Genomic DNA, 26,655 nt, shown 5'->3' with positions numbered 1-26,655 from the left:
GTAGACCAACCTATGCAGTTAAGGTCGGGACCAGCAGGGCAAGGACGTTGGGCCATTAAACTTTCTGACCACTTAGAAGCCCTTCCCTTAATACAAGTTGCAAACCCACAAGCAGGGGATGCTGGACAAGAGCCAACTATTTTAGTTTATCATCCCTGGACTAGAGAGGATATAAAACGAGCTACGGATGGTATTCCTCATCCCAAGGTTAATTTTCAAAAGTTTTCTGAGGACATAGTTGGTATGCGTTTAAGTTATCATCTAAATGGTTTAGAAGTAGAACAAGTAGTGCGACAAATCCTGGGTCCAGATTGGCACTTAGTTTGTGGTACTTGGACATGTAAGGCAGATGACGGCACTACATTAAAGCATAATTCTGGGGTGTTAGACACGCGAGTCACTGATCTGTTGAAGAGAATTTCTGATAAGTGGCGTCCAAGAGCAGATTGGACAGTAAAAAATCAGTGCATCCAAAATGAAGATGAATCTGTAGATCACTATATTGTCAGATTGACAGAAGTGTTCAATAACCATTGTGGAATGATGATTCTGCAGGATCAGACTACTGATAGTCCGTATGAACAGCAATTGAAAAACACTTTTCTTAAAGGTTGTAAGGCTCCGATAAATAGTTTTATAACTAAGCATATGGTTGATCACAGAACATGTAGACTGCAACCTTTGTTTGAATATGCACGGCATGCTGAGCGACATTTCAATTTAAAAAAGAAAAAGAAAGTACAATTGTTAGCAGTAGGGGATGATGGTGGTATATTTTTGGTACAGGACCAAAGGGGGCAAGGGTGCAGTGGTGGCGTACAAAGACGTGGGGGCCCGAAATGGCACACGTCGTATAAACAGGGTGGACATACAGAGGAATATGAGGGGAAGTTAAAACATGGAGAATGTTTTAAATGCGGTAGACGTGGGCACTTTGCTGCCGACTGCGAAGAGTGGCAACATCCCCCACAGCTTACGAACAAGGACTCCGCATGACTATATGATAGTAAAGGAAGGCACCAAATTCATTATTGTGATTATTATAGAGAAGAAGAAAGCGAGAATGATTGTGATGATGATGAGGCAGACACTCTCTGCGATGAATGTCAGGACACCCAGGAAATTAAGGAAGGGCGGGATTGTGACTGTGAAGTCATAAACCTGGCACATTTGGGTATTGCTATGCATCTGGATCAAAAACCCATGATAGAGTTTTTGGTTGAGGGACAGAAAATGGAGTTTTTATGTGATTCAGGTGCATCGCGTACACTTTTGGATCCAGCAGTTCTACCCCCGAACTGCGAAACAGATGAGTTTGTCCTTGTGAAAGCGGCAAACGGGAAAATCTATAAGGAACCACTGTCTCATCCTCTATTGTTCACAGATCCGCAAACAAACCAAACTGTTAGGTGTAAGGTAATTATATCAAAAGTTTGTCCAGTTAATTTGCTGGGAAGAGATTTGATGCATTTGTTTGGAATAGCGGTGATTCCCACACCTAAAGGCATTGAGGCGAAAAGGTTAGCGGATGGCTTGGTGGTACAAGGAGTACAAGACTTGTTTTACTGGTATAGCCAGGACTTGATTTCAAACGGGCCGGGGAGGGTTGATACAGATTTGATCAACCTAGCTTTAAGTAAATCTAGGAGCGGGTCACCGCAGGTTGTGGCGCACTTACATTGTACTATGTACTACAGACAGGCCCCTGGTCCGGATAAAGAATTTGAAAAAGAATTCTTTAGGCACAAATGTGCAAGGATAATTTTGAATGATATGTTTTGGGATAAGCAAGGTAATACAGTAGTAACCTGTACTTTGACCAAGGAAATGAGTTCTTTATATCGCTCAGGTTATAGCCCACATATTTCAATTACTAAAGCGGTGGGGACACATTGGGTAGATTTGGCGAAGAAGGTAACAAATTGGGACACAATGTCCGAAAGTCAGTTGAAGGATCAACAGATCCAGGTACAAAGATTAAATTGGGTGACTTGGGCACAACCAAGTGTGCACCGGGATGACAAAACAGAAATGGCATGACAAATCCTCCTAACTCAAGAGGAAGATAGTGCGTTAAGTGCCTTACTGTAGACTTATGGTCAAAAGGTAAAGCGGATGTAGGACTGATGAAAACAGCAGGTGAAGTTTGTATAACTCCAAGGTCAGGTTTTAGACCTCGTAAGCACCAATACCCGCTAAGTAAACAAGCAGAGGAAGGAATTAAGCCAGTCATTGAGCAGCTAAAACAGGTAGGAAATTCTTGTTGAATGCCCAGATTCGTCCTGCAATACTCCGTTGTTTCCTGTAAAGAAACCGGATGGGTCATGGAGGTTGGTTCAGGATTTACAAGCAGTTAATTTGGCTGTGATCCCAAGAGCACCGGTGGTCCCTGACCCCTATACATTACTTAATGATTTATTACCTCAGCACAGATATTTTTCTGTCATAGATATAAGTAATGCCTTTTTCTCCATACCACTACATAAGGAGAGTAGATTTTGGTTTGCATTCACTTATTAAGGTAAAAGATACACCTACACCAGATTGCCACCGTGCTATTGTGAGATTCCGACAACATTCGCACAAGAAATGGCTGCGAATTTAGCTCAGTTTGTTCCCCCAGAGGGAAGCCAGGTTCTGTTGTATGTAGATGATATTTTGTTGGCCTCACCCATGCAGGAAAGTTGTAGAAAGGATACCCTTGCCCTTCTTAGTTTTTTAGCTGAGCAAGGACATAAAGTAAATAAAGAAAAGTTACAATTGTGGAAAGCACAAGTAAAGTACTTGGGTTATTTAATTTCGCAGGCAGGTAGACAATTGGAGAACAAAAGAAAACAAGCAATTCTTGAGGCACCTATGCCTACGACTAAGCGGGAGATGATGTCCTTTTTAGGTGTGACTAAATTTTGTTAGTTGGATCCCTAACTATGCTGAGGAAGTAGGGCCATTGACCGCACTGATCTATGATACTCCCATGGTGGCTAAGAATAATATACAGTGGACAAATAAGGCAATACAGGCATTTATTAGAATTAAGCAATTGATAGCAGGATCCTCTGTTTTGGGTTTTCCGAACTATTCTAAGCCATTTGTACAAATGGTTGATTGTAAGGGAGGATATATGACTTCGGTTCTGGTACAAGTACATGGGGATAAACAGAGGCTGATAGCTTTCTACTCCTCCAGATTAGATCCTGTTGCAAGAGCATTGCCGCATTGTGTTCAAGCTGTAGTGGCGGCCGCTATGGCAGTACAAGCCTCAGCATCATTAGTTTTGTTTCACCCATTCCAACTGCGGGTTCCACATTCAGTAGCTACTATACTTTTGCAAGATAAGATAACCTTTTTATCTCCTAGTCGACATTTGTCGTGTATGACAGTGCTGCTAACACAGCCTCATATGACCATAGAAAGCTGTACTACTCTTAATCCGGCAACACTTTTGCCGACTTCAGAAGAAGGTACTCCACACGTTTGTTTAGAGAGCATTCACGACAAAGTACTTCCCCGACCAGATTTAATGGATATTCCGTTGATAAATTCTAATCTCGTTTTGTTTGTAGACGGATCAGCAAAGAAAGACACTGTAGGAAAAACACTAGTAGGGTATGCTGTCACCACAGAAACTGAAGTTTTGGAGGCAAAAGGATTGTCAAACATTTATTCTGCACAGGCAGCTGAGTTGGTGGCTTTGACTCGAGCTTGTACCTTAGGGGAGGGTAAAAAAGTGACAACTTATACAGATAGTCAATATGCTTTCTCCACTGTACATGTTTTCGCTCAACTATGGAAGAATAGGGGAATGGTTACTGCGACAGGCAAACCAATAAATCACAGAGATTTAATTTTACAGTTGTTAGATGCAGTGCAACTACCACTTCAGATAGCGATATGTAAATGTTCCGCACATACCAACAGAAAAGATCCTGTCTCCAGGGGAAATGCCCTTGCTGACATGGCTGCAAAAAAGGCAGCTCAAGAAAATGATTTCCTTTTACATGATAATGATTTGGAGCCCGGACACCTCTTAGACTTAGAGGCACTAAAAGTAATGCAAACATTGACGACACAGAAGGAAAAATGTCGTTGGGTAAAATATGGTATCACTCAACAGAGTGGGTTGTATAGGGCATCAGATGGCAAAATGGTATTACCCTCAAACCTTTTTAGGTATGCGGCATTGGTTAGCCATGGACCTGCCCATGTAGGAGTACAGACGATGATCCAAATAGTGTCTAAGGTGTTTTGGTGTAAAGGGTTTTCAACTTATGCAAAGCAATTCTGTTTATCTTGTTTATTATGTGCAAAGTATCATGCTCAGGGGGGAGTTAAGAAGTCTCAGCAGGCATTCCCTACCCCTCCGTATCCATTCCACACACTCTGTATGGACTTTACTGAATTGACACCCTCAGAGGGAAAAAGGTTCTGTTTGGTTATTATTGATGCTTTTTCTAAATGGGTAGAAGCTTTTCCAGTGAAGCATCCGAATGCACAAACAGTAACAAAGCTTTTGACTACAGAAATAATTCCCCGATTTGGCCTACCAAGACGCATTTACAGTGATAATGGGTCTCATTTTGTTAACCAGATTGTTCAGAAATTGGGTCAAGTGTTTCAAATTGATCTCAAAAATCATTGTGCTTACCATCCCCAATCAGCTGGACTGGTGGAAAGACACAACGGTGTCTTGAAGAGTAAGCTCTGCAAACTAATGGCAGAAACACATAGGTCATGGACTGCATGCCTTCCGTTGGCACTCCTGTACATGCGAATCTCACCTTCCTACAAAGGACTTACACCATTTGAACTTTTGTTTGGGAGACCATATTACGTCCCGCAGTGGCAAGGATTGTTGCCAGTGGAACGTGAGGGGGGGTGAGGATCTAGCGGATTATATGAAGAAGCTGCTAAATGTCAAATCTCTTGTAACCAATGACTCCTTTGCAGATTCCAGAAATGAAACCTTGTTAAGCGTGGCACCTGGGGACTGGGTGTGGATCCGAATTGTGAAGAGAAAGAATTGGTCATCCCCCAGGTGGGAAGGCCCATACCAAGTACTTATCTCAACACCTATGGCTGTAAAGATCGCTGAGAGGACTTTGTGGATTCATATCACCCACTGTAAAAAACTTAAGACTCTTCCTTCTGCCATTGATATTGGTCAAACTCCACCGGACCTCTGAGCGCAAAGTCTGGCTACAAAGGGGGATTAGCCCAATAGGGGTTAGTTCGTCTCAAACCCAGTGAAGAAACCAACGGCGCGAGGTAGTCCTTAGGGAGGATGGCCATGTTCAACTGGTACTTGAACTGTCACATGATGATGATTTTGGTGGCGAAAGTAAATATGTCCATACGAGAAGGAACAGTTGCAAGAGAAAAAGGAATGGTGATGCTGCAAGCGCAAACAGGTGTTACTACTGTGTTTAAGGTGAAACTTTGTGAAGGAATTTTGGACTGTTCTAAATGGAACAATAATAATTTCTTGACTCGTGCAAAATACTTGTGCAATAGAGACAGTACGTCCTGGTCAAATGTTTGGTGGTCAACAGATGTGAATGGATGGGAAACAAGTGGTGCAGTGATACCAGAGAAAGATAAAAGCAGGCAACAAAGAATAAAAATTGTGCATTTCCAAGGTACCGGAGTAGTTACTATAACCATTGTGTCACCACAAGAACGTGATTCAGGAGTTTATGGAATCGGAGTGTCTCTTCCAATTAGAACTGATCCTTTGGGGACCCTCCAACTTAAAGTACAAAGCCTTAAGAATGCTACAAATAAAGCAGATTTTGCCTTCACAAAAGAAGAACAATTGTTACTCGAGACGGGATTCGTACACCATAATGAATGGTTATCTTGGGTTAGATATAGTACCCGAGAAGCACATCGTGAGAACTGTATTTCTTGTGCTGAAGGTAAACAGCAATTAACAACAGTCCCACTGATGCAAGATGAAGGTAACCTAACGTGTCTGTTGAAATTATTCTTCAACAAAACTGAAGATAAATGCAAAGATGAAACTCAGCGTTTTCCGGTCATAAGCAAAGTTGAGAAACCGCCTGCAGCGATTTCCTATCCAGGTTCGTATATGTGCATTTCCAGAGATGGCACAGGGAAAAATTATGGCAGAACTATTGCAATGTTACTGTGAATGGCAATGGGAGTACATTTCTGGAGAACCAAACTCATAGTTTAGCAGACGTATGGTGGTTATGTGGAGACAACAAACTCAGATCAAGGCTTACGATTCCCTGGAAGGGAACTTGTGCACTTGTAAAGTTAATTCTGCCATTCTACATTTTCCCAGTTCCAGCAAGCAATTTCGTAAGAGAACTTGAAATAAAGCCAAAGTGGTTGAGTAGGAGAAAAAGAGAGGCACCGAAGCAATCTTTCGATAACAGTGTCTACATCGATAGCATTGGCATACCAAGAGGCGTACCTGATGAATACAAAGCAATAAACCAAATAGCAGCTGGTTTTACATCCATCTTTGTCTGGATTCACCCTAATAAGAATGTGGACTGGATTAACTACATTTACTATAACCAGCAGCGTTTTGTGAACTATACCAAAGATGCATTGAAAGGAATTGCTGAACAACTGGAGGCCACTTCGCAGGTGGCATGGCAGAATCGAATTGTGTTGGATATGCTCCTGGCCAAAGAAGGAGGAGTTTGCAAGATGTTTGGGACTTTCTGTTGTACATATATTCCAAACAACACTGCGCCTGATGGAAATATCACTCGTGCTTTGAAAGGTTTGGAGATGTTATCCGAAGAATTGGCAGAAAACTCTGGGGTAAATAATCCCTTTACAAATTTTCTACAAGCGTGGTTTGGAAAATGGAGTCATCTCATCAGCAGTTTCCTGGTGTCCATTGGAGTCACTGTGGCTATCGTGGTGGTATGTGGTTGTTGTTGTATACCCTGTATCAGAGGTCTTCTACAAAGACTGGTTGATACTGATGTTACGAAGACGATGTACCAGCAATTGCAACAGACTGGTGAAAGTGAATACATTGAAATATGACTCTTTGCAAATGTTTTTGAAGTTTAAAAATTTGTCTTGCCAATGAAGTAATATATGCAAAGAAAAACTTAGTTTTTACCATATATTGCTGAAATAAAAGACAAATAAAAGTGTTTTCAGGGGGGAAATGTTAAGAGAAAAAGTTTTAAAAACATACTGTTATTTGTCTTTTTCCTGTTCTTGCAAAGTGAACATGTTATTTGTTGGGATATGCCTATCAAAGATGGGTCTCATCCGTGAACAAAATGCAGCATTGCTTATGAACCTGAATGATATCTGTTTTCTGCATTTCAGAATAAAGAGATTTGGTTATAGCTCAGTGAAACCTGGGATAAGGACGCACGGCCGAGTAAGAGTTAATTTACTGGGGCAGGCTGTGTGTCCTGGAAAATTTGAGCTACCATTGTTGAATTGAACATTTTGTACTTCTTGAACATTCTGTACTAGCTGTTGGTTTGAGGTAATTTGTGATAAACATGTTTATCCTATATGTTTTTCATAGCCAACTGTCAACGGTCAGAAATGTAACAAAAAGTTGTTTTGCTTGCAGTATAAAAGTTTATGTCAGTAAACAAGTTGATCAGATCAGAGAAGATCAGATCAGTCCAGACCGGACATCTTGGTCAACATGCTGTGTAATCTGGTTAGCTGCTAATAAAGGAAAATTCATCACCTGAGGCAGATGCGACTTGTTTGAATTTTTTCTTCTGACAACTATTCATCAATTCTACAAATTACATACTTCCATTTCTCTGCAAGTAATAAGCCAAGATAATTTTTTGAATATTCTTTATTAGAATTTTATAGTGCAAATGGGATTCCAGAAATGTGCATACTACACTCCTGTGCAGTTAAGGTAAGTAATTACTTGTCAGCCTGAGAAACCTGTGAAAGATATGGTCTTAAACATTGCAAGTACCACACCCCTTAGTAGCATAAGTGTGAATCCAGCTAATGCTGAAGTTCAGCAACAAGAGGCACTTTGCCTTCATACTCTGTATGTGTTCTGTAAGTATGTACAGTGTCCTTAAAGTACATTTTACAGAAATGACATCACATCTCTGACTCATAGCCTAATTTATAACCAGTACTCCTACTACGCAGGGATGCTGCGGTGGTACGGCGGTAGTGTTGTTACCTCACAGCAAGAGGTTCTTCTGTTCGATTCTCGGCTGGGCTTGGGAGAGCCTTCTGTGTGGAGTCTGCATGTCCTCCCCGCGGTTGGGTGGCATTCGAAAGCCATGCATGCATAAATGGGTGTGCCTTCGTTGAAGGTTGGGCGTCGAGCTGGCACCTCGGCTTTTCGTAAAAATCTACTGCCAATCATTAGCAGACCGGAGTTCCGCTGTGGCGACCCCTTACCGGGAAAAGCCGAAAGACAAACAAACAAACTCCTACTACGCAGGGGACATGAGACAATGATGGACTTTCCCTCATCTCTGCATGCTATTTAAACAATACCGGGTAGCAATTAACTAACAGATCATCCAAAACAAGCCTTGTAAGCTAAGTGACGATTGTAATTAAACTGTAAAATGGCAATTCTGCACCAAACCATGGTAAAGGTACAGGCTTGGCCCCTTCAGTAGGGCATCCACCTGTGGTCTTCAGTGTGATAGTGCTGACCAGAGGGTCATGGCGAGGGAAAGCTCATTGTAAAAGCACCAATGTGCTCACTGAATGAAAACTAAGCAGCATGTTAAAAGGGCACTTTTCAGTTAAACTTTCATACTGCAGATGGTTGGGTGCTTGCTGAGGTCAGCTATAAAAATACGCTTTTGGTAGCCCTCTTGCCCTCTTATGCAGTAAACAGTTACTTCTATCCATGTTTTGAGGTATAAAGACCATGCTTGGCATAACCACTCTTGAACTCATTCAAAAATCATACTGCAGTGGGGATACCAAGAACTAAAATCTGGGATCTGTCACCAAGACTGCTACTTTATCCACAAATACCAATACTTTGAAAGGTTTAACCAGGCCAGCTTCTGGCATAAAATAGGGCATCTAATCATGCAGCCAAGATTCCAAGTTTGGGAAAAAAACACAGCATTAGTAAAGCAAACTGGGAGATGGAAGGAAAGATGAGGTCATCTGTAGCCTAGTCTGTTTTCTCCTTGCGAAGAATGAAGTTTTTTTGCCATCCTGCTGGCAACTAGGCCTTAAAGGTTAGTTCGTGGACAATGCAAAAATCTAGAAATTTATGTAGAGGCTCATTAGCTGGGAACAAATAAGATGACATATTTGCTCTGTTTTGGCACCAGTGCACAAGGCAGAGGAAGGCTTATGAAAAAAAAGGACCTCCTCATCAGAATCACGGTGCCACAAGGACCTCAGAATAGCAGGAACAGGCCTCCTCTTGAAATAAAGAGCATGGATGAGAAAACCAGAAAATCTGGGGCCGGAGGCACCGTTGCTGGGCAGACCTCCCAATAAAATAAAGGAAAAGACATAGGAATGCTTGTAAATAGGAAACAACCAGTTAATAAACTGTGAGAAAAATAAATAGATTCAAGCAGAGAGCAGCAGGAGAGCCCACACAATATAAACAACTAGGTTGGACTAGGATTAAGCCACAGAACTCATCCTTAAATTAAATTTGTAAGTGCTCACATATCAACAGCTACCTCAGCATGGTTTATTTTATGTACAAACTACGAATAATGCATTTTTGTTACTTCAGACACTCTCCCAGACAAGTAAAAGAGACCATCAATCTCTGAGTTCCTCGTTTCTAATCCCATCAGTAACTGAATTACATGCATGGAATTTAGGGAAGGGGCACACCTACTCAAATAAATGGGGTTTACATGAAAAGGTCACTCTGGTCCAAGATTCTGTGTCTGCTACACTTTAATATTGCTTCCCAGTTGGTAAATTCACAGCTGTAACCAAAGCTAAAGACACAATATCACAATATTACTGACTTCCAAAAGGGCTCTATCCATAAAAAGGATTAAAAGAAGGCCATTCTGACATCTCAGTACAAAGTAAAGCATCTCAGAAGTACAATGCAATTAGCCTGCAGTCCACCTACATGCTTGTTACAGATTTTGCCATGTAAGACTAAAAGCAGATAAGTACCAGGCCTATACCCCATAGAAAATTCTGCTATCTGTAATCCAATGGTCAAGAACTCTCTTGGCATCTACTTCATAGACATATTATGCACATGCATGTGCTTTGCAGTTATTTCCAAGCAAATATGCACAATGTACAGTCCTGACTATATCAACTACCAAATAGCAAACTATTCCCTTCAGTTCAGTTTTGCAGAGATCCAGGAGAACCAAGATGGAGTAAAAATGGTTTCTGGCCATCAGAAGATCATTTACAACCCATGTCATGAAAGACTTTGGATTGGAAATAAACTTTGTGCAAGCACACATTTATTTTGTACTGCATGTACAGCGGATAGTGTTGTCACCTTGGTGCAAGAGGTTTCCAGATTGAACTCTCATCTGGGCTGCTTTGTGTGTGCAGTCTGCATGTCCTCCATGTGTTTGTGTGGGTTTTCTGCATGTCCTCCCTGTGTTTGCGTGGGTTTTCTGCAGGTGCTGCATTTTCCTCCCACTTTCCACAGACATGCAGTAGGTGGACTGGATGCTCAAAATTAGCCATAGGTGCAAGTGTGCATGTGAGTGTGTGGAGTGAAAGAACTACCACTGCAAAGCTAGCCATCTAGCAATTCAAGCCTTAGCTCTAGAATGGGAAATGTTTTTTTTTTTTTTTTTTTTTAACAGACATGAAATTTTGTATGATAAACCATACCGCAATCACTGCAAAGGACTAGGTTTGAATTTATTGTAAAAATAAAGACTGTCCAAAGAAGTCACGCACGTAGGACAACATGCACAGGCCAAACCAAAATTGTCAAGAGAGCAAAAAAGGGTCCAGCACCAGAATAAGAGTGAATAGGCTACATTTATTGTATGATTAAAATAAAAAACAACAAATAGGCATACCGGTTTCGACAGAACAAAATGCCTTCCTTAGTGCATTGGAGTACATCAGCTCTACACACATTTATATATTTAATTAATTAGCTTGTTGCATTTCAATTGGTCCATCCCAAGGATTTATTTATGTTCATTTAAACCAGGCTTAAACAAAGCTCCAAGCTTGACAATCCATCCTGATTCCTTCTATTTCAAATTGAGTGCCAGCCTTCTTTGTTGGTTCTATGTCCCTGGATTTTGTCTATAATTGTAAAATTAAATTTGGCAGTGGAATTGGTTAGTGTATGTTTGTATAATGCTTTATGAATACGTTTGGTCCTAATATCACTGAGATGTTCACTTATTCGGTGTTTTACAGGTCGTGATGTTTGCCCTACGTAGAACCCAGAGCAAAAACAAGTTGCCAGATAAATAACCCAGTCACTGCCACAATTAGCAAAACATCTAATATCAAAAATCTGTGAGGTGTTGCTGCTTGTAAATTCAGTAGTTTTGTTTATATAGATGCAAAAACTGCAGTGTCCACAGGGATAGCTACCTACCAACTTGTCCCCAAACAAGGTAGTCTGTTCGGCAGGTAAAGGATGTGAATGTTTATAGTGAGTGAAGTATGAATTTATCGTATGGCCTCGTCTATAGGAAAAAGGCATCTTGAGGTTAGTATTTCGGCTAAATATTAATTCGCTAATAGAATGTCCCAAAGGTTCTGAATAATGTTCCTGAATTGGGAGGTGTTACTACCAAATGTAGTAACCATTCGAATATCTTGTGCATGAGCCATACCCTTTCCCTTGTCCCTATAACTATAGGTTAAAAATGTGTTCCTGTCCTGTTCTCTGGCAAAAGAGCTGGCCTTATCAATGTACTGTTATTGATAAGCCCTATTCAAGAATCTATGAGTGAGGTCCTGTTGGGTATTGCTGTAGGCTTCCTCCGAAGAATATACGTGTTTGGTAAGCAAAAATTGAGACTTGGGGATGTTCTGGATGATGTGTCAGGGGTGGTGGCTCGAAGCATGTAATAAACTGTTAAATTAGGGGAATTTCCTGTACACTTTTGTGTGAAGTGTATTGATCAGACTGATGAGTAATGAGTACATCCAAAAAAGTGATTTGCTTATGATCATGGTTGAGTATAAACTGTATCCCCCATTTGTTATCATTAAGGTATTCAACAAATACCATCAAATAACTGACACCCCCCCCCCCTCCACACCATCCAGCAATCATCCAAATATCATCTCCAGATGTCCATATTGTCCAGAAATAAATTATGACTGGAATCATAGATCAAATGTGCCATGAGGCACCCCATAAAGAGGTCTGCATAAATGAGAGCAAAAGATGCTCCCATGGAAGTACCCCTCAGCTGCCAAAAGCATGTCCCATGAAAATAAAAAACATTTTTCGTAAGGACGTGTTCCACTAAACAGACTAGGAAAGTGTTGACGCCCGGTTTATATATTTGTGCTTGATCTAACCAGTATTGGATGGCCTCCAGTCCAGCCCAGTGTGGAATATTAGTATAAAGGGCTGTGACATCTAATGTACATAGGATCCAACCCGATTCCAATTGTGTATCTTGGATGATGTTCAAAAATTGTATTGTATCTTTAATTCTGGATCTGACCAGTGGAAGAAGAGGTATGAGATATTCAGTGAGAAAAGCAGATAAGGGTTCCGTCAAGGATCCCTGATCCGAAACAATGGGTCTGCCAGGAGGTTTGGTGACATGTTTATGTATTTTTGGAAGCAGGTATAGATATTGTGACTTCAGCTCCTGTCAATTCCTTTTTGTATCTTAAATCAATAATCCCTTCATCCACTGCCAAGTCCAGAAAAGCATCAATTTCTTTTCTGAACCTGAAGGTAGGATCCAGAGGCATTTTCATATAAAACATGTTGTTAGACAACTGTGTCAAGGCTTCAGTTTCATACATTTCCCAGTCCATGATAACAACTGCACCCCACCTTTATCAGCCGGTAATATGACAGCTCATGCTTCCTGCTAAGTTTCTGTAGGGCCTCCCATTCTAGTTTGGTTAAATTGTGTTTGATACCAGCATGTGGCTTCATGTTTAAATTTATTTCTTTCAAAATGCATTCTCTGAACACAGAAACATGTCTGTCCATAGGTGGAATAAAAGTGGATTTCTTAAAACGAAATTCAGTGGATCTTTGAGATTGATCCGAATCTGAAAAAAATATTTTAAAATTAAGATTTCTACAAAATGCATCAATATCATCCACAAAATTATGTTCAGCAACAGAAAGGGAAGGGACAAAATTCGATCCTTTATTTAATAGTTTTATTTCTGTTTCAGACAAGGGATATGAAAAAATGTGTACATTGTTGACATCTATTATGTCAAAATTCTCTTCAGTAAGTGCTGTATGCTTGTTACTTCTGCAATGTTTCCTACCCCCCCCCCCCAATGTTTTCTGGTCCTGAAGGGTCCATACTGGGCCTTCTTTTCGCTACTGGGGACTCCTCGAAGGAGATAGGGGTCAAGATCTGTTACTGAAGACGAATCCTCGCCAGATGTTCCCTCCTGATTAGGTCCTCTGTGTTTAGTATGGACCTAGGTCTCTTTCTCCTGTTGGTTCCCTTATTGGCCATTCCCTGAAATCTTACACTTTTATTCAGACCGAATGGTCTACCTTGGTCATAATCAAGTGTATCTCTCTGAAATTTCTGAGTCTTTCTCTTAACTAATTGTCCCTCTAATTGGGAGAGTTCTTTGGCCAAAGCCTGTAAATATGTGTTGAAAAAGGGTTCACCCTCATAAGACTTTACTTCTTCACAGATTTTGTTTACTTCTTCTATGTTAGAGTCAATAGTTCTCTCATAATATGTAATCAAAGTATCCACAAAAAGCATGGATGCTGTGTGTTGGGCCATGGCCCAATCTTGTGTTAATTTCTCATCTATTTGTCCTACCAAAGGTTGTAAACGGACATGTAAGCCCCTAGGTGTAATGTCCTTTAATTTGTATGCTTTGAATAGTTTCAAATGCCATATATTGGACCCAAGTGTCTTCATCCCTTTGGTTAGTGTCTGAAATTGACTACTACATAGATTTTCCGGGTCATCCTTCTCCAACCTATCATTCCCCGAGTCCAATGTTTTTAGTCCAAAAGCAGATAAATTATCACTGTCTGCTGAAAGACCTTCCAACAATGTAGATAAATCCATACTAACAGAATAATACTGAAATGCCAGGGATATTGGACAATATAAAATTGCCTAAATACTGGTAGAGCTGTGTCTAACTGCTATCAAAAACACTGCACTGAACTCAGCCCTGCGATCCAAATTCTCATAAGTCCAGAAAAATATATAAACAAAGAAGTTGAAAAGGCCCAGAATATATTGCAGCAGAAAAATGTATGTCAAAATATCTTATATACACCCTATAACCAATAGCATTGCTGTACAACCAGCAGTATATTTTAAACAGTTAAAAGTAAAAAATGGAATTTGATACACTTCAAGTAAGCTATAGCTCCGGTTGATACCATGTAAGGCCAAAAGACTGGTCAACCTTCGTCTCAGCCAGCTCTATAAGATGTTGCCCATACTGAACTTATACATATACTCAATACGCCTTGTGGCTTAGACCTAGACCAAAGCCCTGAGTCCGAAGTAGACCTCCGTCTTCACACAGATCCAATTAGTTAATGGTACTGATATCCTGGCACCGCAATCTGTATAAGAAACTTGCCGAAGCACATAGTACAAAATCCAATAGTGCATCAATCAATTCCACTTATACCTGAAAATTTTTCATACATAAATAAAGATGTCAAGCAATGGAATTGGAATGGATGTGCCCCACAAAGGCATACAAGAAATATATATCAAAATCTAAACAGTCTGCTGCAATAGGTCCCTGACCACAAAATAATTAAATTAATTGTTTACTCACTTATATGTTAAATGCTTGTGCCATGATAGAAAGTAAGCTCATATGAATATTGTAGTTGAAATCACAATATAAGCAACATGTGTTCCCACATATTAGCAAGAACAAATGACCCAAAAAATTAACCATGTATACAATATCTAATAAAGCTTTTACACTGTTCTCAAATACATGACATACTGTGAAACCTGCATAGGCTTATGTGGAATAATGATTGTCAGAGCCCCCTTATATAACAATCATACCATATTATGGTAGAACACAGAAAATTTTTGTGGAAACACTAATCCCTGGTGTATTCAGCACACATCCAACGTAGGAGACCCAAATGATCAAGATGTAATAATAATAAAAAAAAAAAAATAAGAAATATTCAGAAGATGGATCCAGTTACTGATATAACGAAAAAGATGGAAACATCCCATATACATGGTTAGAATAACAAAATCTGCCCATCCTTTCGTATGCAAACTCTGATTGCTACTAAAGTCTGAGTCCAGACTGCAATAAAATCCTTAATTGCAAATATGCCAGTCCCGCCTGAAATGTTAATATGTTCAAAAAAAGCCTGGCCATGAACAAATAACAGTACCTTGTAATGGGCCTGCTGCAGTGGAATATCTGATTGTGAAAAAACACACACAACACCCAGACTGATGTAGAAACTCGAGCCACTTTAGTAAAAATAGGCCACAAGTCCAAAAAATAGTATCTGCCAAAAAACAGATCACCCTTGCAATTGTAACAGTACCTGATATGAAATTTCGTCGCAATGACTCACATAAAAAAGAAAGAATTCACAAGCCTGTAAATCTGTCATATAGATAACCTGGACTGCAGCAGTGTACACACTCGAACATCTCATTTATGGTAGGTACAAAACTGTACTATGTTCATCGTGTTACACTGCTGCAGTCATTACACTTGGGTAGAATCCCAAAGCTGAGGAAGGGTGGTTGGTTCTATAAGGCATTAGGGGTGGCTATAAGGCCCTGCAGCACTGCAGTGGCGAAGCCAGCTCTGGATTTAGAGTATAGAGGCACATGGTAATGCTTGGTGAAGATATGTACAGAACTCCAAGTTGCTGCTTCCAAAATATCCTTGGTAGGTACTCCCCTGAGGTAGGCAGTTGAAGTGGCTGTTGCCCTGGTGGAGTGAGATCTAATGCTGCTATGTACAGGTTTTCCATGGTATGTGTAGCAGAAACGTATACAATGTCCTATCCATTTTGAAATACTCTGTTTTGAAATGGCTTTTCCCTGTGCTCCTGCAGCATATGCTACCAATAATTGCTCAGATTTTCATGAAAGCTTTGGTTTTGTCCAAGTAGAAGCGTAACTGCCTGTGAATGTCCAAAGAGTGCAGTAGTCTCTCCCCTTTATTCTGTGGTTTAGGATAAAAAGTTGGCTGGTGAATAGTTTGGTTTAGAGCCACACTGGATACCACCTTTGGCATAAAAGTAGGGTTAGTTCTTAAAGACACCCTTGTCCTGGTGGAAAATGAGGAAAAGTTCCACTGCCATTAGTGCCTGTAATTCTGAAACTCTTCGTGCTGATGTTATTGCCAGGAGCAGAGCAGTTTTCCAAGAGATATATTTTAATTCTGCTGTGTTGGCTGGCTCAAAAGGAGGTAAAGTTAGCTTCTCCAAAACAAAGTTGAGGTCCCAAGTTGGGGTAGGTGCTCTACGGGTTGGTCTTATGTTTTTAGCCCCTCTGAGGTACTGTTTTAACAGAGGATTAGAGGAAATTGGTGGATCCGTGTTGTAATGAGCAGAGATGGCAGAGGAGTGGGTCATTGTAGTATCTGAGGAATGTTTGGGACAAGAGGGTCAAGGCTGTGAGCTTGGTTCCAGGCACAGAATCTCTTCTATTTATCCAAATAGGCTTTCCTGGTACTAGGCCTTCTGGCCTCCAGAATGACATCCATAACGGCTTTGAAGAGAGGCACTGCTTGCTTGTCTAAGGAATCTTCCATGCAGCTAGGTTTAAGGTCTTTAGCTGGCTGTGTAATATTTGTTTGTTGTGCTGAGTCAGCAGATGTGGGATTTGAGGCAAAATCCAGGGTGGTTCTTGTGCTAAGCTCCTTAAGATTGGGTACCAGTGCTGGCGTGGCCAGTCTGGTGCAATCAGGATCTTTGGCTCTTCCTGCCTGGCTTTTATGAGTACCTTTGGCAGGAGAGGTAGTGGTGGGAAAGCGTACACTTGTAGGTTCTCCCAGCTGAATGAGGGGGCATCCACTTTCCATGCTTGTGGATGGTAACTCCTTGTGCAGAATTTTTGTAGCTTGCAGTTTATTGGGGATACGAACAGATCTATGTCCGGGCTCCACCATTTCTGTGTTATCATTCTGAATATTTGTGGACTCAACTCCCATTCGTGGGGATCCATGATGTTTCTGCTTAAGTCGTCTGCCAGTGTGTTTTTCTCTCCTGGCAGGAATTGTGCTTGCAGATGAACTTGAAGGTTTATAACTGTATTCCACAAGGTCATAGCTTGTCTGCATAGGGGGTAGGAGTGAGTGCCCCCTTGCTTGTTTATGTACCACATAACTGTGGTGTTGTCTGTCTTTAGCAGTAGTTGTCCTGGATGCAGCAGGTCCTTGAAAGCTATAAGGGCATTTTGTACAGCTAGCATCTCTTTTTGATTGATGTGAAGATGCCTTTCTTCTGCGGGCCACGTGCCCTGAATACATTTGCCTGCCATGTATGCTCCCCAGGCGTAATCCAATGCATCTGTTGTCAGTGTTTGCCTGGCTATGGGTTGTGTAAAAGACTGTCTCTTGTTGAGGTGACAAGCTTGAGCCCACCACTGAAACTCCTGTTGAAGGCAAGGGATTAGTGGTATAACTGTTTCCAAACTTTGACAGTGTTGAGACCATACATTCTTTAGGTACCATTGTAGTTTCCTCATATGCAGTCTGGCATACGGAATTAGTAGTATGCAGGATGCCATGTAACCCAAGGCCTGCAGAATTTTTCTTGCAGGGAGTTGGGTCTTTGTTGCCATCAATTGAAGTCAGTTGTCCTTGTTTGTCTGGCGTGAGATAAACCATCTGGGCCGTTGTGTTCAAACTGGCACCCAGGAATATAATCTCTTGTGAGGGCACTAGTTTTGATTTATTTTCGTTTACTGTGTACCCCAGGCAACTTAATAACTTTTTTACAAACACCAGATGCTTTAGAAGAATGTCCTTGCTCTCTGCTTGAATCAGGCAGTCGTCCTGGTACGGATAAATCTGAATTCCTTTCTGTCTGCAAAATGCAATTACTGGTGCCAGGCACTTTGTGAAGATCCTGGGTGCAGTAGACAAGCCAAAGGGCAGTGCAGAGATTTGGTAATGCATTGAACCAGCTATGTATCTGAGGTATCTTCTGCAGTTTTGTCTGATAGGGACATGCAGGTATGCCTCTTTGAGGTCCAAAGTCACGAGCCAAGCTTTCTTGCCCAGCATGGGAAGAAGCTGCTGTAATGTCAACATTTTGAATTTCGGAACATCCAGGAAAGTGTTTAGAGATGAAAGATCCAGAATGGGCCTCCAGGCTTTGTCCTTTCTGGGTACCAGAAAGAGTCTTGAGTAAAATCTTTGTCCTTGCTCCTGTGATGGTACCTTTTGAATAGCTCTCATATCCATGAGTGCTGTAATTTGTTTTTGAGCCTCTGCCCACTGATTTGGTGGCAGATTTGACATTCCTTTTAACCTTGGCAGAGTGCGAAAGTGGAACCTGTGACCTTGAAATACAATGTTGAGAACCCATTTGTCTTTAGTGATCATTTGCCAGTTGTGGTAGAAGAGTGCCAGTTTTCCTCCCAAGGGGGCTGCCAAGAAGGATTTGTTTGGCAGCTATAGTGGGAAGTCATTGGAGCTGCTTTTTATATGGTTGGGGCCTGTCTTCTCCTTCTTTCTGGCCTGATGCAACCCATTGTCGAGGCCTGTAAGGACCTTGTGCTTGACCTCTACCTCCTGGATGTCTGTATCTTCCCCTTTGAGGTCTGTCTGTAATTGGAAAGGACCAATTCTTAGTTGGCCAGTTTCTGCTAAATCTAGGAGGCTGAACCTGCAAGAAATCCTTCACCGTTTGCATAGATTTTGCCTTATCCTCCATTTTCTTTAATACCTCTTCTGCCTTAACTCCAAATAACACATCCTGCTGCAAAGGTGCATCCAATAACTTTGCTTTAACATGATCTGGTAACGTATGTTCTTTTAACGAAGCATGTCTTCTAATGACAGAGCTTGTAACTGCTGCTCTGCAGGACAAAACCACATTGCAAAGTATGCTTTCCCACTTGTTCAGCTGCATGCAATAAATCCTGCATTTCTTTAAAATTAGGAGGATCTGATTCTGGAAGCATTTTTTGTTTCAACTGAGACAGTAAAAATTGCTGATATTTTAGCATGTGAAACTGGCAACTCTCATTGCTACAGTTGCAGATGTATATACTTTCTTTCTCCATCTGTCTAATGCTCTGGAATCTCTGTCAGAGGGAACTGGATTCTTGGCTGATGAGGCCTTGACTCCTTTGGATCCCTGAGAAATAGTTTCAGGGTCAGCTACAGGGCTTTTATACAGAAATGTATGCGAGTCAGGGACTCTGTAGTATCTGTCAGGTTCAACAGGGGCTGGAGGTAAGGAATCAGGGTTTAAGCTGAATTTAGTATACACATCATCCACAATATCTAACACTGGCGGAATAGCAAGGGGGTCTGTGTTAAGGTAATAAAAGGAAGTCTCTGAGCCTTTTCTTGGATTCTGAGTAATCCTGGCCTTCCCAGTGGAAATGCTCCCTCATGGTATGTAGGGTTTCCCCAAAGGAGTAGTCCTCAGGCGGTGAGGCTGATGGAATTGATTCCTCAGCATCAGAATCCTCATAAGGGGGTAAAGAGTATCCTAGGTCTGAGGATGAATCAGAAGAGATGGAGACCTGGTCGGATGAGTCATAGTCTGCATCCTGTCTAGGCCTTTTATCAGGAGGGGGATGGGACCCCCTGATCAGAGTGATTAGGTCTTTGGCCATTTTGAGCATTTGTTTCTTAGGCATGGAGGCCTGTCCTGGAGAATGCTGTATTTGTTTCTTTGACTTTAAAGGAGGCTTAGACTTAGCTGAGGGTTTAATGCTTAACTGAGTAGGTCTGAAGACACCCTCTGCAGCTGTGGGTTGCTCAGCTACTCCGGATCCTTCTGAAAGGTTAGTCTCGGTAGGCTGAAGGAATTGTGCATCTGAAGGCCCAGCCATCTCCACGTGGGAGTCAGAGGTGGCTTGGGTCCTACAGAAGTGGTCGTCAGGGGCTGCGAAGGCGCCTCGCTGAAAACTGGAGAACCGGCGACTGGCCTAGAAGAGGCTTCGCCGTCAGTTTTGGGCCTCGGATGCCTATTCTTGTCTTTGCGCTTTTTGTGTATTCCGGTCGTCGGAAGTTCCAACGGCATGGTATAATTGAATTTTCTACCAAAATAACGTCAGGCAAAGTCAAACCGACATTTAATAGTGTGCTTGTTAAACCTAGCACAAAACCGACAACCAGTGACGTCGTGGTCAGGGCCTAGGCATGGGATACAATAGGAATGGAAATCCTTATGAGGTATTTGCTTCCCACAAGAAATACAGTTATTAACTTTTACTGACATCGGTCTGAGGCAAGAAAAAGTTTCCCCAACGGGGTACTTAGCTTTGTAGAAGACTTTGTTCGGTTCTGGATTCGGAATGAAAATCTCAGGGGACGGCCGATCGGCACTTGCAAACTGTTTTTGCTTCGGGCACTGCGCGGCAAGAAAGACTGAAGAAAATGGCGTCGGCTGCATCTTATATACCCCTGTCGCACTGACGTCAGGGAGGAGGCGACAGCAACCGACGCCGGACCAAGACATTGGAACTCAGGCTGACTGGGGAACCGCCTGACGGCAGGATAACCCAAGTGTAATGACTGCGGCAGTGTAACACGATGAACATCAGAACACACCAAGTCCAAGGTTGTTGTACCTCAGAGCACTCCCTTAAATCCAAAGTATAGGGATTTAACTAAGTCACAGGGTGGGGTGCAGAAGGGTGAGGCCTTATGCAAAAGTGCTTTGATGCCATTACAGTATATTTCAAGATCCACTGTATTTCTTTACCAGCTACAGATAATTTGTACTTACACTTGCAGGACTCAGAATTATGGGTCTCGCACTTCTGAAGCAGACAGCTTCCACAGGCCATGCAAATGGGTACAGTATCATGTCCCATAAATCCTCGTCCTTCCAGTTTCATCCTTCATAACAAACAATTCTGTTCCTTAACTCAGTTCTATTTGTCCCCATGTCTTCCTATGATTGTCACATTTGTGTAGCATTTCTTTCTCTCGGCTCTTCCACTTCCTTTCAGGGCGAATTAACACCTCCTTATTGTGCACTATGATGTTCTGAACATATCTAAAATGGTCACCTCTCTGACTTACTAAGGATGCTCACAGTGCTTTGTTTATTTATTTTTATCTAGTTTTTGTTGACCGGGTTAGTCTCAGTAGGCTAGCAGCCTCTTTCCAGGGGAGACTTGAGGTGTTACTTATACTACTAGGGGAAATTTGGCCAAGGCATTAGGAAACTTCCCTATCACTACAACACTTACGGTGCCTGTGGCTGTTGAGTGTGAATGTCCATTCCTTTCCTAGTGCAACGGCAGCTGGCAGAATGGTACGCAAAATGTGGCAACCAACGAGGCAAATGCCGACTCTATAGAGATGTTTGTAGAGCTTGAAAAGGAGAGAGATGTTCGGGAGAAGGAAGACAGAGATCGGATTGAGGATTCAGAGAAGATATTTCAGAGAGCTATTTGAAGGGTCAAAGGGTGAAGAAGAAGTTATAATTACAACCCTCCAGTTGGAATGGTTGTGGGATGATATATTACAAAATTTGATACAACAAAGCGAACTGGAGATAGGGAAGGAAATATTGTGAGGGAAAATGGTGGAGAGAGTAAATAAGGAAGAAGAACAGGAAATAAAGAAGAAATCATTTGCAGAAGTAGTAGGAGAACAAAAAAAAGCCTGAAGGGAGAGAAAGAAGACAGAATAGTTGAAGAATTATGTAGTGAGAATCCAGACTAAGGAAGAATTGGAAATGGACAAGTATGAAATATGGGACAAGATAGTTGTGCCTTTAGGCATAAAGGCACAGGAGGTAAGAGGTTTTATTCTGATTAAAATGGATCCTTATTGTGACTTTTTTTGTTGAGACTGCTGAAATTTTAGAAACTTTGTGAATGACTAAGTAAAGACATAAGATACGTATACATGAATAAATACATTGTAAAAACCTTTTTCTCAAGAAACGCAAAAAAGTTAATATACAATTTCAGACAGAAACCGAAAGAGAGTGTAAAAAATACTTCTTGAGGAACCTTTGTAATGGAATGAATGACATTTCCAAAGTTATTGATAACGGAGGACTTTGAACAGGGTCTTGGGACTGTAATGTGATTTTGAAACTGGAAAAAGGTCAGTTGTACATACTCCAAGCATGACTACTACTGATGGTAAAACAGCTATAATTAAATATTGGGGACAACCAAGAACATGCTTTTTTCTGTGGGAAGAAGGGACATTTTGTAAATAATTGTGACAAAAATGAAATGTTATTCATGTGGGGAAAGTGGTCATGATGCTAAAGTTGTGAAAAAATGTCATAAATGCAAGCAAGGGGACACTTATGGATGGATTGTGGGAAGGAGGAAAGATTAGAGTGTGATATACACAAACAAAATAAAGACAATGAGAAACAGCCATTGCAACAGGAAGAACAACAAAAAGACTGTAAGGAAAGTTATTGCATACATCAAGAAAAAATATGGATAATGCAGAAAAAGGGGAAAGAGAGAGAGAAAGTGGAACATAAGTTAGTGATGAAGATATAAATTGGAAAATAGGTAAAAAGAAAAGTTCAACTGGGAAAAACGGTTAAAGATATGGAAGGAAAATTTCAGGAATTAATTTAAAGAGAAGGTCAGCAAATAATTTTAGAATTTTATCTATTAATGTTAATAGTATAAAGAATGCAGCTAGGAAAACTGGAGTGATAGAATGGTGCAATAAGTGCAACGTAGATTTGATAGTGCTAGAGATATTAGGGTTTAAATACAAAAGAAATAGAACAGACAGAAACATTACGGTTAGGGGGTATAATATGGAACTTGGGTTATGAAAACTGTTCAGGGATTGCTATACTGTACAGAAATGGAATACAAATTTTGGATTATACTTTAGTAGATTAGGGAGACTGATGGTAGTGAACTTTAGATGGGAAGGGAAAGTGTATACATTAATAGCAATATATGCATATGTGATATATACAGAAAGAGAGAAATTATTTCAAGAAATATTAGACTATGTTATAGTAAATATGGATATGTTCTGAACCACGCTCTGTAACCACTCCCTTGCTCCAAATAACCTGATTATATATAAATAATGAATGTCTTTAATGTTTTTCTTTATATTCAACTAGGATCGCTTTCTTTATGTTTCAGTAACTAATATTTCATTCTTAACTCAGCCATGGACTACCTACTATGTATTTTAAAGTTCAATTTTTATTAGTGAACTAGGTACATAAACATATTTCAAGGAGTGAACTTCACACCCTCCACGCTGCAATGTTTCTGCTTGGTTTGTTTTTGACAAAGTACATTTAATAAACAAAATATGGATTGGAAATTATCATATAGGTAACATATATGATACCAACAGAATTGGAGAAACAGTTTACTGAAATTACATTTCAATTTATTTGGGGATCAAGACTAAATCCAGTCAAAAGAGGGGGTTTACATATGCAAAAGGAGGAAGGGGGCTTTGGTTTACTGAATCTGACAGTATATGGAGTCTCACTAAATTTACATAAGGTAAATTACATAAACTGAACAAAAAGAAATAAAGAAGGGAGAAAGGAAAATAAAAAAGTAACAGAGGCACCTGTTTGCAATCCCCATTACGCTTAAAAATAACTGAGAAAATGTGACTTTATGCCATGGAAAGAAAACCATACACCACAAAAAATAGTGCTAGTAAGAAAAAAAATTCTTTACTTACTTTTTTTCCCCCAAAATCTCTTTATTTCAATTTTCTTTTTTCAAATAATAACAACAATACGGTAAATCAAAAACACAAATAAACAATACAAATACCTATCTAAAGAAAACAGACAACAATCTCGTTCCAAGAAAATTATACATATATATATATATATATATATATATATATATATATATATATATATATATATATACACACACACACACACAATATATACACAAGAAGTCACTACATCGTCAAGTAAAGTATGAGAATTCTTATTTTCATTTGGTCTCATAAGTGATAGTTAGAATGGAGATAGTCTATATATAAAGTAAAAATAGAAATTTAACCATTTATTTGTATGTTTAGGGAAATATCTAGTTACACATATACTAAGAAAAGGGAGAAGATGCAAGAAAGACTGGTTATACTACATTCATTTCTTATTTAAAGTTTAGCTTTTCATGACAATTTGTAGGCAAATTTTATTTGTCAAGAATTATATCTAGCAAGTAACTCCAATATTTTTGGTAATAGTGTTTGTTTTTTGTTTTTGAATAAATTAATTTGTGAGATGAGATATATTTGATAGCAAGATTGCTAAAATTTTCCCATGTAATTGGTGACATGACATTCCAATTCTTTGTAATAAAGAATTTAATAAGGGCACACATCGTAATAAAGACATGTTTTAATATTTTTGGGAGTTGATTGATATTAATGTACAATATAGCTGTCTCCCAAGTAAGGGTTGATTTTTCATATCCCATATTCTCTAATCTTACTCTCAATGAACACCATAAGTTGTGTATCTTAGTACAGTTTCACATGACATGTAAAATATCAGCTGTTTGATCCAGACAATGGGGACATATAGGCGAAAAGTTAGGATTGAATTTATTTAATTTAGATAAGGTATAATATAGATTGTTTACCATAATTTGTGTATATAACAGCTTCTTGAAAGGAATGAATTTGATTGTATTTTCAATGGCTAGTTTCTTATTTTCTTCAGTCAGTGATTGATTTTTTGTTTGCCAATAGTTTGAAAATAATAAAGAATTTTGATGTTTTGCACTCATTACAATTTTATAAGTCCTAGAAATTGTTTTCCCTTTAATCGCAAGATTTTCAAGTATTAATTTAACTAAATCTATGTTCTGTAAGTCAGTGTGTATTTGTGAGAATTTAGCATTTATAAGATGATGAAGTTGGTTAAGGATAATACTATATTTCATAGGAAGTTTGAGTTCAAGTCTCATTTGCCCCGTGTTAGAGTCTTTCCATTGGTATATATCCCATATTGTGTAGTGTTTTATCAGGAGGTAGTTTGTTAAATTTACTGGTTTATTATTTATTAGTAAATTAGGATTTAGGTGTAACGGTTGTATAAGGGCAAAAGCGTCAGCTAATTGCAATGATTTAAATAGTTTCTGTGTTGTAAGAATCATGTTTTTAATTAGTGGGTGTAAATTCTTAGTGTATATGCTAGCCTGGTTTAAATTCAAGAATGGTAAGGATTTGATATTACAGCCAAGGGATTTCAACTGTTCATACCAGATTTTGGTCCACTGGGGTGTCCCAAGTATTTATATATGAGTCATAGTTTATTATTTGTAATAGTCTGTATACAGTAATTATACTATAGTAAAGCTTAAAATCAGGTAACCCCAATCTCCCCTTATCTTTGGCGAGTACAAGTTTTGCATATTTAATTTTGGTAGATTTGGGATACCATAAGAATCTTGATATAGCTTTTTCCATGGCAAGGGAGAAGTTTTGGGGAATATTTGAAAAGGTAGCATTTAATTGAAAGAGTATTCTTAGTAAAAAATTCATCTTGACAACACTAGCTTTTGACAGTAGAGCCATATTAATGTTCTTCCATCTATCCATATCGTTTTGAATACTAGTACTTGTAGTTAGTAGGTTAATGTTTATAATATCTTTGAAGTCTGAAGTAAATATTATTCCTTGATATTTTATCTGGTAGTTTATTTTGATCTCACTCATAGGAAAGTACAATTCTTTATGCCCTATAAGATTGAGGGGAAATATGTGTGACTTGTTTAAATTTAAATTATAATTTGATACTACCGAGAACTCATCAATAACTTTCCCAAGTATTTTTGGGAGGTCAGTAGTGGGGAGTTGGAAGTATATATTTAAGTCATCAGCAAAGGCCGAGTATATAAGATTTGTATTGTGGATTCTGGGAATATGATAAAAGTTTTTTTTGTGAAATAAACAGAAGGAGGGGTTCTAGATAAAGATTAAATAGGTATGGCGAAAGTGGACATGCTTGTCTTGTACCACTGGATAAGAGTATAGGGTTAGTTATAAGTTTATTTACCTGTATAGTGGTAGAAGCTTTCTGATACAGAACCTGGATCATTTTAATGAATTCTTGAGGAAAACCATATAAAGGCAGTATATTAAAGAGAAAGTGTAAGTTTACTCTATCAAAAGCTTTAGTTGCATCTACTGTAATGGCATATCTGGGGCATTTATCCCTATTAAGTAGTCTTACAATGGTATCTAAAAGGAGGGTGTTGTCACTTGTTTGCCTGTTTGTCATAAAGCCCATTTGTTGTTGGGAAATAATAGTTCTTAAGTCTATTTGCTATAACATGGGCTAATATCTTAAGATCAGTGTGTATGAGGGCTATTAGTCTATAATTTGCTGGATCTGTTGGG

The 26,655-nt window shown here is 39.7% G+C and overlaps 1 protein-coding gene across 5 annotated transcripts in view; it reads right to left on the bottom strand.

Annotated features, from left to right (window-relative positions):
- NCOR2 (nuclear receptor corepressor 2) overlaps positions 1-26,655 on the bottom strand; it is a 3,277,114-nt gene that overhangs the window by 2,379,152 nt on the left and 871,307 nt on the right. The gene's annotated exons all lie outside the window — the stretch shown is intronic.

This window comes from Protopterus annectens, chromosome 4.part0 (assembly GCF_019279795.1).
Source record: "Protopterus annectens isolate FY-2018-M chromosome 4.part0, PAN1.0, whole genome shotgun sequence".
NCBI classification, from domain to species: Eukaryota; Metazoa; Chordata; order Ceratodontiformes; family Protopteridae; genus Protopterus; species Protopterus annectens.
The sequence above is the reverse complement of the archived record's forward strand: the minus strand, read 5'-3'. Positions and strand labels throughout refer to the sequence as shown.